The sequence below is a fragment of the Pongo pygmaeus genome, chromosome 11 (assembly GCF_028885625.2).
Source record: "Pongo pygmaeus isolate AG05252 chromosome 11, NHGRI_mPonPyg2-v2.0_pri, whole genome shotgun sequence".
Lineage (NCBI taxonomy): Eukaryota > Metazoa > Chordata > Mammalia > Primates > Hominidae > Pongo > Pongo pygmaeus.
This window is the reverse complement of record NC_072384.2, coordinates 47,570,440-47,585,670: the sequence shown is the minus strand read 5'-3', so window position 1 is coordinate 47,585,670 and position 15,231 is coordinate 47,570,440. Positions and strand designations below refer to the sequence as shown.

General features: G+C 37.2%; 1 protein-coding gene across 9 annotated transcripts in view; it reads right to left on the bottom strand.

The window, feature by feature from the left end:
• MBD5 (methyl-CpG binding domain protein 5) overlaps window positions 1-15,231 on the bottom strand; it is a 475,447-nt gene that overhangs the window by 341,236 nt on the left and 118,980 nt on the right. The window contains exon 3 of one of the 9 annotated variants that reach the window (XM_063647447.1): window positions 13,751-13,872. The exons of the other annotated variants lie outside the window; for them this stretch is intronic. The gene's annotated coding sequence lies outside the window, so the exon portion shown is untranslated. The remainder of the gene's footprint in view (window positions 1-13,750; window positions 13,873-15,231) is intronic. 9 annotated transcript variants of the gene reach the window in all.

Here is a 15,231-nt window from a genome sequence, read left to right as displayed (position 1 = left end):
CCAAGCTAAAAGGAGGGAAGGATTATTAATTCCTTTGTAATTTTTAAAGAACTGATATAAAGCAAATTAAAATTTGGTGGACTAAGATTTAAAAATCAAATACTAAGGGGCTTAGATGCAAGTTCATCCCTAATTATAATTTTCAGTGAAAAAACATATAAATCTCTTCTGCTTATCCTTCTCAAAGGTATCTCCTACAGTACATCCTATCCCTCGAAATGATCCTACTCAACAGTTTCTCGCATATTTCACATGACCACTCAAAACACCATCACCTCTAGGAAGCTTTCTCACCTGATTCCAAAAGCTATGATTGTTCTCTATAGCATGTAATGGCCACACTACTCATTGTTTATTGTAATATCCAGGTACATTTCCACATTTTTATAACTACCTTATATACCACACCAAAATAATCTGTGATGCATCTTTTTTTTTTTTTTTGAGATGGAGTATTGCTCTGTCACCCAGGCTGGAGTGCAGTGGTGCTATGTCGACTCACTGCAACCTCCACCTCCTGGGTTCAAGCCATTCTCCTGCCTAAGCCTCCCAAGTAGCTGGAATTACAGGCACCCGCCATCATGCCTGGCTAATTTTTATATTTTTAGTAGAGACGGGGTTTCATCATGTTAGCCAGGCTGGTCTCGAACTCCTGACCTCGTGATCTGCCCGCCTCGGCCTCCCAAAATGCTGGGATTATAGGCGTAAGCCACCGCGCCCGGCCTCTGTGGAACATCTTAACACAGATTTCCATAGTTGGGTTTGGGTTCTTTATGTCTAGAAAACCCCACAGGTGTTTCTGATGTGCAGCCAGGGTTGACAGCCAGTGTGCATCACACACTTTCAGAACACAGACAAATTTTACATAGCACACAGATTTCTTCTTGAGTGCCAATTTTGATTGCTGCCTGAAACACCATGTTAAGAAGGGTACTAAAGCCAGTGCAGGTTCAGACTGCCTGGATCCAAATCTTGGTTTTGGTACCAATTACCTGTCTGACTTTGTACTTCAGCTTCCTTTTATGAAAACAGAGATAATGCTCATATTTACTAGAGTTGTTGAGGGGATTAAAAGGGTTAGTACCTGCACAGGGAAAGCTTAACTAAATATTAGGAATTGTCACAGAAGAGGCATTATGAGTTTTGAGTTATTTGCCAATTCAGACCTGAGAAACACTCTTGGGGGTTGAGTCTTAATGAGTATAATGCTATACCTATGAGAAAAAGCATTACATATATATACTGCTAATTGAGAAATACAGTTAGGGTAGGGTGTGGTGATTCACACCTGTAAACCCAGCACTTTGGGAGTCCAAGGCAGGTGGATCGCTTGAGCTCAGGAGCTCAAGACCAGGCTGGGAAACATGGTGAAACCCTATCTCTACAAAAATTACAAAAAAATTAGCCGGGCATGAGGCTGAGGCTAGAGGATCGCTTGAGCCTGGAAGGTGGAGGTTGTAGTGAGCCAATCGCACCACTGCACTCCAGCCTGGGAGAAAGAGCGAAACCCTGTCTCAAAACAATAAGAACAACAACAACAAAACAGAAATATAGTTAAAAGACAACTTATGTGCAAAATGAAGACTGTTTGTATTTGAGGCTTTGTGTTGTGATGTCCAGTGTGGCATAGAGGAATAACAGCTATGTGGTACATGAGAACAAGCACGGATTTGGAAACAGAATAATAGTGTCTGAGTCTTGATTAACTAACTACCTGTGTAACCCAGAGAAAGTCAATGGCCCTTTTTGTTTCTCCATCTGTAAAGTAGGTATAAAAGCAGTTTTTTACTTTACCATGTTTTTATAAAGATTACAGGAAATAATGGGGCCGGGCATGGTGGCTCACGCCTGTAATCCCAGCACTTTGGGAGGCCAAGGTGGGCAGATCAGAAGGTCAGGAGATCGAGACCATCCTGGCTAACATGGTGAAACCCCGTCTCTACTAAAAATACCAAAAAAAATTAGCCAGGCATGGCGGCGGGCGCCTGTAGTGCCAGATACTCTGGAGGCTGAGGCAGGAGAATGGCTTGAACCCGGGAGGCGGAGCTTGCAGTGAGCTGAGATTGTGCCACTGCACTCCAGCCTGGGGGACAAAGAGAGACTCCATCTCAAAAATAAATAAATAAAACAAACAAACAAACAAAAAGATTACAGGAAATAATGGATGTGAACATATCTAGTATATGGTCAGACACATGGTAAACATTCAATAACTTTGATGCTCTAAGCTAGTCCTCCAAATCATACTTAATCCATTTATAGTTAAATGACAGTATAAACGGCCAAGTATAACCTCCCAAGTTGTTATACTAGTAACGTTTTCTCTTGTCCTGGCTCTTCGTACCACGAAGGTTTAGGCTCTGGGTATAATGAGTAGACCACTGACAAAATCAGAGTCCCAAATGGCCAAAAGTCTTAAAGAAGCATGAGACTTAAAGAAAAACCTGCCATTTAAACCCCTGAGACAAGGGCTTCATGTGCTTAAAGGCGTTCAAGTAATACTTATAATTTTCTTTAGGTCTTTTGCTTTGTATGCTTGTTTTGCGTAACTGTCTAATTGTATACTTTTATATTCAACATTTTTCATGACATTTTCTCTTGAGCACTTCCCCATATCATTACAAATCCCTTAAAATATTATTTTCAATGGTTGCACAGTATTCTAGCATATGATGGATCATATATAATCACTATTCTATTAAACATTTATTTTATTTTTAAATTTTTACTATTGTAAATAATGCTGAAATTAACGTTCTAATTAATGTTAGTGTATTATTTTGTTAGGATAATTATTAAAAAAAATTTGAGATGAAATTCATATAATGTAAAATTAACCATTTTAAAGTGCACAAGTCAATGACATTTAATACATTCGCAATATTGTGTAACCACCACCTCTATCTAGTTCTAAAACATTTCCATCGTGATGAATATTTTTGAGATATTAATGAGTATGAACATTTTAAATGTTTTCAATATATATTGTTAAACTGTCCTCTGGAATAAAAAAGTTAATCCAATTTACACTTTCACCAGTGGCACCTGAGAGAGCCCATTTCATAGCACACTTACTTCTATGTGTATTATTAGTATCAAAAAAATAAAAAATCTTTGATAGTGAGAAAGTTTTAATATATCGTAGTTCTTCAATTTCAGTGATTACTAGTAAGGCTTTACCTTTTAAAAATATTTACTTGCTATCTAAGTTTCTTCTTTTCAGAACTGCCCCCAGTGATGAGATAATTCTGAGACGTTATCTGTGAGGCATTTGTAGTAGTTTTTACGGTGGATGCTTTGCAGGCTGCTATGTAAGGAATACCTGAGCTTGGGCTGGATGAGAGACACTGCTCAAGGTCTCTGAAGTGCCTAGAAGGTAGTTTCATGCTTTTAGGACTTAAGTACTCACTTTGGAGAAGACAACCTATTGTCTATGATAAAATACTATGCTTTTAAAAAAACAATAAACACAAATTGAAAATTTAAAGCATTATTATAGTAAAACACATGGACACAGGGAGGGGAACATCACACACTGGGGCCTGTTGGGGGGTGGGGGACTAGGGGAGGGATAGCATTAGGAGAAATACCTAATGTAGATGACAGGTGGATGGGTGCAGCAAACCACCATGGCACATGTATACCTATGTAACAAACCTGCACATTCTGCACATGTATCCCAGAATTTAAAGTATAATAATAATAAAAAAAAAAGTAAAATAAAAATGAACGATGTTTTGATTCAAATAATAACTTACAAAATTATTTAAATATTTAATGGTGACCATATTGCTATGTGATTGAAAGTAAAGAATTTAAAAAATCATATAAACTATAATAATGTACCAAGTGTGATAGGGACAAGTACTTATGAAGTATCTTTCTATGTGCCAGGAACTGTGCTAGCTATGGAAGAGGAGCAGTCAATAGGCAGATAAGCTTTCTGTTCTCACGAAAATTATATTATAGTAAGGTTGGCTATCATTCAATAAATAACAAGTGTGCTGAGCACTATCACAATCTTCTGATTTAAATGACCTATAAGTTTATGTTATTTCCTATAAATAATTATCATTGGTTTTTGGTCAAAATTAACCAAGCCTTCTATTAGAGTAACTAAATTCACTATTTATAAAGTTTGGCTAAGTGAAAGGCACTATGCTAAAATATGCACAGACGAAAAATAAAAATAAAAAAAATCCACAGACTCTCAAAGAGCTCACACTAGTGGAGAAGTTAGACATGTAAACAGGTTTTGTAGATCATGATAACTGCAAGAAAAGATCATACAGAAGTGTTGGTAGCACAGAAGAGGACATGATTAACTCTATTTGAATTTTCAGGAAAAGATTCTTATAGAAGATGACATCTGAGATTAATTTTGAAGGACAAATATGAATTCATGAGGTTGGCAGGAACCAAAGAGCACTCTTAGAATCTGTCGTGGCCTGGAGACTTGAAATGTTTCTTCTGGGGAGTAGTTATAAGCAGTTCGTTCCTGACAGTGTATAAACAGACAAGTGGGGCCTGTGGGAGCTGATGTTGAAGAGGCAAAAGCCAGATTAAAGCACCTCAGCTGCTATGTTATACAGTTTAAATTTAATCTAAAGTCAGCAGGGAATCATTGGTGGGTTTTGATTCTGGGAGATAAATTATTGTATGATCGTTTAAAATTATCGTTTTGGTCAACCAAATCATTTAATCAACCAAATACTTTAATAGGGCCTAAAGATACCATGTATGATCTGGCTCTTTTGTACCTGTCTGGGCTGATTTTGAGCCACTTTCCCCTATGCTGCATCTGGTAACAGTAAACTGCTTTCAGTTCCATTTTCTGGGCATTTGTACAAGTGGTCCCTTCATTTGGACAGTGTTTCTTTTCTCCCTGAAGGTCTAACTCCCTCTTATCTTTCAGATAGCAACAGGAGTATAGCTTACTCTGGAGAGTTGGCACTCATAAATCAGAGCTACCAGCCTCCCATGTGCTACTAAGAGTGCTTGATCTCAAAGTGCTTATTACACTGCTCTATGTCATTAACAGTCTCTATACACCAGTTACTATGAGTTTTCTAAGGGCAATGATCATTTCAAGTTTAATAACCATTATATCCACAATATCTAGCACAGGACCTAGAACACAGAAGGTATTCAACAAATATCTTGTGAATGAGTGTTGAATATGGTATGTGAGCCTGGCAGCAGACCAGCTGGGTGACCATGATAAAAGCCCAAATGAAGGCAAAAGTATCAAGGATGAAGAGCATAGGCAGGAGAGTAACATAGGAATTGGGATCAATAAAATGTGACAACTTACAAGATGTGGAGGACAAAGGACAAAGAGAAGAATGATAGAAATTACTTAATCTCTGAAGGACAGTTCCTAATTTTTAAGAAAACAGGAATTCAGGACCAAGACAATCATGTTTCCTGTTACCTGTCTGAACCCTCTCCTATCGCTCAAGCCAGGCACAATGGCTACCTCGTCATTTTCCCAAAATGCCAGGTACACTCCTGCCTCACACTGAGCAGCTGCTGTTTCCTCATCCTGTAACAGTCTTCCCCCAGGTACCCACGTGGCTTGCTCTATCACTTCCTCAGATCTTTGCTTAAATGGTAACTTTTCAGTGATGACTTCCCTAAGCGTCCTACTTAGAACTGCAACTTTTGTCCTCATCTTGGCTCTCCTTAGCAATCTTTCCCGCTCATTTTTCTCCAAAGAATTTGTCAATATCAGACACACAACATATTTTAATTATTTGCTTTGTCTCTTTCACTAGAAATATACCTTTCTGGAGAGGTAAATATTTGTTGTTTGTTTATATCACTATTGCACCCTCAGGGCCTATAGAACCTCGTAGGAACTCAATAAATATTTATTTAATTAATTAATGATTCAGTGAAGAACTGTACAGTGTTGCCCACATGGGCATATAGAGAGAAAAATACATGTAGAAGATGATAAGTTCATTTTAAGATATGCTAAATTACGGGCTGTCTCTGAGACATTAAACTGGTGCACAAGGGAAACGTTTCAGCTGGTTCTATCAAGCATGTCATATCTATAGACAATGCATAAGGGATCAAGAGAATTTATAAAACCCACAGAAATTGGGAAATACCAAATATTTAAGGAGTAGGCAAAAGAAGAAGAGCAAAGACATCTAAAAAGGAATAGACAAAGGACTAGGGAGAATATTAATAAAGGAAAAATAATTCCCAGGCCCTAACTCAGATTTATTGAATTAGAAACTTTGAGGTAATAAGACTGGCAAACATTGTCAAAATCACCTTTTTCAGAACTCTAGAAATTAAAAACTTAAAATAATCCAAAGAATATTTATTCAAGAAAAGTGGCTGAATTTCCATATGAAGAGCGAATCTTGTGGCATTTTAATTTGCACTAATCCCATCCTCTTCTCCAGTTGTAGAGTAGGCCGAAAGCCAAAAGCTTCACTATTATGGTAGCTGTGTAAACTAGCAGCTGAGCAGTCACTAAGAGGTTAGAACAGTTTTTAAATTCTACATTCTACAGTTTTAGGAGTTCCCAAATGTGCATTCTCATAGAATAGTCACCATTTGACCTATCCGGCAGCTCACTAAGCTCCGTTTTCAGGATTGTCTTCACTTCAGCTGACTCAGAACTGCCTTTATGCAACCAGTGCTACCTACAGAATATTTGTTCAAAAATAATCAGTGGCAACTGTTTAACAATGCAGGTGTAGGAGATGGCTTTAATAGCTGGAGCTAACAAGAGGCTTACAAAAAAATCAAAGAAAAAAATTGAAGAGTAAAATGTTCATAGGGGTCTACAAAAAGGACTACCATATTTCTGGGAATCTATACAGCCATGTATGGTGACTTGTGCATGATCACAAAAGACCTGAGAAAACTCTAAGCTCTCACCTCTGGCTGACTTTGAGGCTCTGTGCAAGCAGAAAGTGAAGGCTAAGGCTAAGACAGAGTAGTAAACAGTCTGCTGGAGCATTGAGGTCATCACCCAACACACACACAGAGGCCCTTCACAAAGGCAGGGAAACTTACCGGCTTAATCTCCCACTAATCATTAGTTGACCATAAAGGTAAAAGAGCAGAAATTTTAGTGGCCACACACAACAAAGAATACAGGTTTTAAGGAAAAATCACTCAAAAAACACATAGCAACAAAAACAAAACCAAATAACAACAAACTGAGGGGAGGGGGTCATCTAATTTTTAGAGTTGACAGTTAACATTTACTTAAAATGTTCAGTTTGGGGCTGAGCGTGGTGACTCACACCTGCACTTTGAGGGGCTGAGGTGGGGATCACTTGAGCTCAGGAGTTTGAGACCAGCCTGGCCAACATGGTGAAACCTCGTCTCTACTAAAAATACAAAAATTAGCAGGGTAGGGTGGTGCACGCTTGTAGTCCCAGCTTCTCGGGAGGCTGAGGCAAGAGAATCGCTTGAATCTGGGAGGCAGAGGTTGCAGTGAACCAAGATCGTGCCACTGCACTCCAGCCTCGGTGACAGTGCGAGAATCCGTCTCAGAAAAAAAATAAAATAAATAAAAATAAATAAAATGTTCAGTTTTGACAACAAATTATGATATATGCAAAAAGGAAAGTGTGGCTTATACTAAGGGAAAATAGCAGCCGACTGAAATTGTTCTCACGGAAACCCAAATATTAGATTCATTACACAAAGATGTTAAGGCACCTATAATACATATGTTCAAAGAACTAAAAGAAACTATGCCTATGAATTAAAGTATACAATAATGTCTTACCAAATACAAAATAACAGTAAAAAGAAAGAAATTATCTTTCAGAAGAAACGAATAGAAATCCTGGAGTTGAAAAAGGTAATAACAGAAACAAAATATTTACTAGAATGTCTGACCAGCAGCATATTTGAGGTCACAGAACACAGAAGAAAGAATCAGTGAACTTGGTGACAATGAACTAATGACAGGTTAATTGAGACTATCATATATGAGAAACAAAAAGCAAATACAATTAAAAAATTAAAAGAGCCTCAGATATCTGTGGAACACCATCCAGCATCCCAACAATGCATAAAGGAGTCCCAGAAGAAGCAATAGAAAGGGGCAGTAATAATAATTTTTTTAAATAGCTCCCAAATACAATTGAAAAAATAACCTTAATATGAGTACCCAAGAAGCTCAACAAACTCAAATAGTATAAACTCAAAGACATACATACCCAAACACATTAAACTAAAATGTCAAAAGGCAAATACAAGGCCAGGAGGGGTGGATCATGCCTATAATCCTAACACTTTGGGAGGCCGAGGCAGGTGGGTCACTTGAGCCCAGGAGTTAGAGATCACCTTGGACAACACAGGGAGATATAATCTCTATAAAAATAAAAATAAAAAATAAAAAAATTAGCCAGGTGTGTGGTGCACACCTATAGAGAGGATCACTTGAGCCAGGGAGGTTGAGGCTGCTGTGAGCCATGATCATAATATGTACTTCAGCCTGGGCAAAAGGGCAAGACCCTGTCTCAAAAAAACAAAGCAAATGGCAATGACAAAGAGATAATTTGTAAGTGGCAAGAAAAAACAAATTCATCATATACAAGATATCTACAATAAGATTAAGAGCTCACTATAAACAACTGTAGGTCAATAAATTACGTAACCAAAATAAATTGGGCATTAATTAAAGAGTTTGTTGTTGTTGTTAAATGTTCTGCAAAGTGTCATATCAATATACAATTAACTTATTTTCACAAAAGGTGGGATACTGTATTTTTAGAATTGATTTTAGAAGGAATGGTACCAATCAATAGAAAAAGAGGGAATCCTCCCTAACTCATTTTATGAGGCCAACATCATCCTGATACCAAAGCCTGGCAGAGACACAACAAAAAAAAGGGAATTTTAGACCAATATCCCTGATGAACATCGACGCAAAAATCCTCAATAAAATACTGGCAAATCGAATCCAGCAGCACATCAAAAAGCTTATCCACCATGATCAAGTGGGCTTCATCCCTGGGATGCAAGGCTGGTTCAACATATGAAAATCAATAAACGTAATCCAGCATATAAACAGAACCAAAGACAAAAACCACATGATTATCTCAATAGATGCAGAAAAGGCTTTTGACAAAATTCAACAGCACTTCATGCTAAAAACTCTCAATAAACTAGGTATTGATGGGATGTATCTCAAAATAATAAGAGCTATTTATGACAAACCCACAGCCAATATCATACTGAATGGGCAAAAACTGGAAGCATTCCCTTTTAAAACTGACACAAGGCAGGGATGCCCTCTCTCACCACTCCTATTCAACATAGTGTTGGAAGTTCTGCCCAGGGCAATCAGGCAGGAGAAGGAAATAAAGGGTACTCAATTAGGAAAAGAGGAAGCCAAATTGTCCCTGTTTGCAGATGACATAATTGTATATTTAGAAAACCCCATCGTCTCAGCCCAAAATATCCTTAATCTGATAAGCAACTTCAACAAAGTCTCAGGATACAAAATCAATGTGCAAAAATCACAAGCATTCTTATACACCAATAACAGACAGAGAGCCAAATCATGAGTGAACTCCCATTCATAATTGCTTCAAAGACAACAAAATACCTAGGAATCCAACTTACAAGGGATGTGAAGGACCTCTTCAAGGAGAACTACAAACCACTGTTCAACGAAATAAAAGAGGACACAAACAAACGGAAGAACATTCCATGCTCATGAATAGGAATAATCAATATTGTGAAAAGGCCATACTGCCCAAGGTAATTTATAGATTCAATGCCATCCCCATCAAGCTACCAATGGCTTTCTTCACAGAACTGGAAAAAACTACTTTAAAGTTCATATGGAACCAAAAAAAGAGCCCGCATTGCCAAGTCAATCCTAAGCCAAATGAACAAAGCTGGAGGCATCACACTACCTGACTTCAAACTATACTACAAGGCTACAGTAACCAAAACAGCATGGTACTGGTACCAAAACAGAGATACAGAACAATGGAACAGAATAGAGCCCTCGGAAATAATACCGTACATCTACAACCATCTGATCTTTGACAAACCTGACAAAAACAAGCAATGGGGAAAGGATTCCCTGTTTAATAAATGGTGCTGGGAAAACTGGTTAGCCATATGTAGAAAGCTGAAACTGGATCCCTTCCTTACACCTTATACAAAAATTAATTCAAGATGGATTAAAGATTTAAATGTTAGACCTAAAACTATAAAAACCCTAGAAGAAAACCTAGACAATACCATTCAGGTCATAGGCATGGGCAAGGACTTCATGACTAAAACAACAAATGCAATGGCAACGAAAGCCAAAATTGACAAATGGGATCTAATTAAACTAAAGAGCTTCTGCACAGCAAAAGAAACCACCATCAGAGTGAACAGGCAACCTACAGAATGGGAGAAAATTTTTGCAACCTACTCATCTGACAAAGGGCTAATATTCAGAATCTACAAAGAACTCAAACAAATTTACAAGAAAAAAACAAACAACCCCATCAAAAAGTGGGCGAAGGATATGAACAGACACTTCTCAAAAGAAGACATTTATGCAGCCAAAAAACACATGAAAAAATGCTCATCATCATTGGCTATCAGAGAAATGCAAATCAAAACCACAATGAGATACCATCTCACACCAGTTAGAATGGCAATCATTAAAAAGTCAGGAAACAACAGGTGCTAGAGAGGATGTGGAGAAATAGGAACAGTTTTACACAGTTGGTGTAAACTAGTTCAACCATTGTGGAAGACAGTGTGGTGATTCCTCAAGGATCTAGAACTAGAAATACCATTTGACCCAGCCATCCCATTACTGGGTATATACCCAAAGGATTATAAATCATGCTGCTATAAAGACACATGCACACGTATGTTTATAGTGGCACTATTCACAATAGCAAAGACTTGGAACCAACCCAAATGTCCATCAATGATAGACTGGATTAAGAAAATGTGGCACATATACACCATGGAACACTATGCAGCCATAAAAAATGATGAGTTCATGTCCTTTGTAGGGACATGGATGAAGCTGGAAACCATCATTCTCAGCAAACTATTGCAAGGACAGAAAACCAAACACCTTATGGTCTCATTCATAGGTGGGAATTGAACAATGAGAACACTTGGACACAGGGTGGGGAACATCACACACCAGGGCCTGTTGTGGGTTGGGGGGAAGGGGGGAGGGATAGTATTAAGAGATATACCTAATGTAAATGACGAGTTAATGGGTGCAGCACACCAACATGGCACATGTATACGTATGTAACAAACCTGCACGTTGTGCACATGTACCCTAGAAGTTAAAGTATAATTAAAAAAAAAGAATTCGTTTCATTTTTATCAAGACAATGTATATAGTGTATGAAGTAAAATAATATTAATAGGCTCATAGTAAAAACCAGCATTCTTCTGCCATGTTTCTCTCTACTCTCTCTGTCTGCAGAGGCAAACATCCTCAACTTTTCTGTCTTTTTTCTCTGGGATTAGCCTATTTCTAAATGATATTCTTATACAGTAAGTCTTCACTTAACATAGTCAATACATTCTTAGAAATTGCGACTTTAAGCAAAACCAGGTATAATGAAACCAACTGAAAGGATATTATTTGAGGACCTGCTGTAGGTTATTTAAAGTTGCACTTTCCAAGAACCTATCAAGGATATTAAGTGAGGACTTATTGTACTTCTACTTCTTCACTTAACAATTTTTTAAACCCTATTGGTTGACTTCTCATCATATATGAAGACTTAGTTCTTCTGCATCTGTATAATTGCCATTTCTACCCATCTCTAATGCCAAAGTAACGTTATAATTTTGGGTTAAATGAATGGTCAATGTCTGTATTATCATGACTTCTAAATATTATAGGCCCAAAAGTGAACTAGGAACATGGGTATTATTTCTCCTGGATTTACTAATTGCATTATTTTTTCAATCACCTAGTTTTATATGTACTTAGTAAAATTTTTATATACTCTTCTGACACCACTGCTATCTGGGTATCAATTTTTTTTTATATGTTCAAACATATCAATTTCCTTAGTTTCCTGGAGAGCTCCTTCCTGAAGGCTCTGTTTTTAGGGTACAGTCTGGACTTGGTTTCGCTCTTAGTTTGCTGAATAACAGCCATGCTGGTACTTTTCTTTGCCCCTTTCCTGGATAGGACCCTGCTTTCATTTGTCTATGTGTTTCTCTTTCTCGATTTATTTATTTATCTCAATGAATCACATTCTCCAGTTGTTTCCGAAGAAACAGTCCACGGAAAGTATTTTTGGGTGTGAGGGTAGTATTCTCTCTATTCTATCACCACACTTGATTTGGTTGGATATAGAATTCTATGTAATAAAATTTGTTTCCCTTACAATTTTGAAGAAACTCTTCCATAATTTAAATTATTTGAGAAGTTCAATGCCATTCTACTACTCTGAATGTGTCTGAATGTGAACCATCCATATTCCTTGCCCTTAGGAAGCACCTCACAATCTTCTCTTTATCTCCATTATGATGAAATTTTGTGATTATTTTCCTGAGTGTGGGTATTTATTATTTATTGTGCTGGATATTTCAGTGGGCTTTTTCAATGTGCAGACTCATATCCTTCCATTTTGAGAAAATTTAACATATTCTTTCTTTGATCATGTCTCATTCACTCTATTGTTTTGGTTCTTCTTTTGTGGGACTCCTATTTGCTATACGATAGGCCTTCTAAGCCTTGAGTCTCATGGTTTTGTCTGCCTTTTTATCGCTTCGATTTTTTTGTCCTATTTTTCTAGGAGTTCTCCACAGGTTTTCTTCCAGCCTATTTAAGTTTCTAAACTATTTTATTTATTATTATTATTACTGAGACAGTGCCATGGTCTGTTGCCCATGCTGGAGTACAATGGCTCAATCATAGGTCATGGCAGCCTTGAATTCCTAGGCTCAAGAAATCCTCCTGCCTCAGCCTCCCAAAATGTGGGATTACGGGTGTAGGCCACTGTGCCCAGTCTTGAATTTTTATTTTTATTAAAAACATTTTTTTTTTGAGAAGGGGTCTTGCTCTGTCACCTAGGCTGGACTTCAGTGGCATGTTTACAGCTGACTGCAGCCTCAAACTCCTGAGCTCAAGTGATCCTCCTAGCTTAGCCTCTTGGGTAGCTGGGACAATAGGCATGAATTACCATGCCTGGCTTTTGGTTTTTACTTATGTTATCATATTTTGTATTTCAAAGCTCTGCCTGTGGATATAATTTTAAAAATTTAAATAGCACCTTACTGCATTTTAATTTTCTGACAACTTTCATTGTCAGTTTCCTCCAAATTCCATTATACTATTTGTTTCATTTTGTTTCATGTTAAAGGCTTTCCTTCAATTATTAGACAACTGTTGGAATGAATTGTTGGACATTTATTCATGTTAAGAATGAAGTACCAAAAGGAAATGAGTGGGTAGGACCTGTCAACTAGTGGAGTTTACTGGGGGTTAATCAGGTTAATCGGATAAGATGGCCTATTTGTAGGAGTGTCTTCAATTGTAAGAACCTGAAGATCTTGCTTGAATTTTCAAGAGGTCTCAATGGTAAAGAGATATTTCCTTGCTCTGTTTTACTATACAGGCTGAAACTTTACATTGAGTAGGTTTTCCAAAACCCACAGCAATCTCAAGGATATTTCATAAATACATTCACCTAGTCTGACATTGTGAAAATTATTTTATAGCTAATTCTGATTACACTTTTAAATTTGTCAATTTAAAATGCATTACCAGCTGGGCGCAGTGGCTGACACCTGTAATCCCAGCAGTTTGGTTGGCTGAGGTAGGTGGATTGCTTGAGCCCAGGAGTTCGAGAATAGCCTGGGCAACATGATGATGGTGAAACTTCATCTCTGTAAAAAATAAAAAAATTAGCTGGGCGAGGTGGTACACACCTATAGTCCCAATTTCTTAGGAGGCTGAGGTGACAGCATTGCTTGAGCCCAGGAGGCAAAGGTTGCAGTGAGCCAAGATCACACCACTGCCTTCACTCCAGCCTGGGCAATACAATAGGCCCTATCTTCAGGGGAAAAAAAAAAAGAAAAAAGAACAGCATTACCAACAATAAAGTTCACATTACTTCAGACATTTCCAAAGATTTTCACAATATATTATCAATGTTTTATACATCCTACTTATCTAAAAAATGTATTAGGAAAAAAGTAGTTTGTATGACAGCATTTTAAAATTCAAGTTTTAGATAGCTCTTATTCAGATAAATATAGAGCTAGAAAGAATTTTAAGCTATCATTCCAGATCATCTATTTTATTTTATAGAATAAGAAACAGTATTTGAATAATTTCCTCAAGAGATTAACTAAATGGGAGAATTGTGACTAGTTAACTACCTTTACATGGGATGGCAAAATGCAAATAAACTTACCAAAAAAAGTGGTAAAATATTTAAAGTAAATGTACAACATAATTTTTTTTATCTGCTTTTGTCTAAAACAACCTACAAAATTTGAATATTTAAACAAAACTAAAATTAGTAGTAGTGTTTGGTGCTTTCAGTTTAGTTACACTAAAATGCATTATTTGTCTAAAATTCAAAGCAAAAATCCATTGTCAATATACATGAAAAGAACAAGATGCCTTTCATTATATATACTTAAATAATGGTTCCAATATGATGTGGTAAAAAGAGCACTGAAATGGGAATAAAAGAATCTGTGTTCTAGGACATTACCAATATTTCAAATATAGACAAATCCTTTAATTTCTCTGGGCCTCAGGTTTCTCCACTATTCAATAAAAGCATTAGACTAGATAATCTTTAAGTAAGGCCACTGTATCACTGAAAGTTCAGTTACCCCAATGTAATCATTTTCACAGCAACAATATTTACTAATTGATAATTTGGGTGATGAATTTAGTTTTACAATTTGTATGCTTAGGTTTTGTCACAATCATTCATTCTGCCATTACTATTGAGCAGCAGCTTGACCTTAAAGGCTGGGAGGTGAACAGGATATGTTGGGGCCCAGGAAGCCAGGGAAAAGCCAAAACCAAAGCTCAGAGATGCACCAGTATGTGTACATCTGGTGAACATACTGAGAGATAATGGGTGCAGGGGGGTAGTTATTGTTTAAAAGTGGAGAAGTCATCCTGGGAAGAAAGGTACAAGAATGATGGGTTCTGTACTTTTTGCTGTCTGGGGAGACTGGACATGAAAAAATCGTATCTATGGACTATTTTCTTTACATATACCA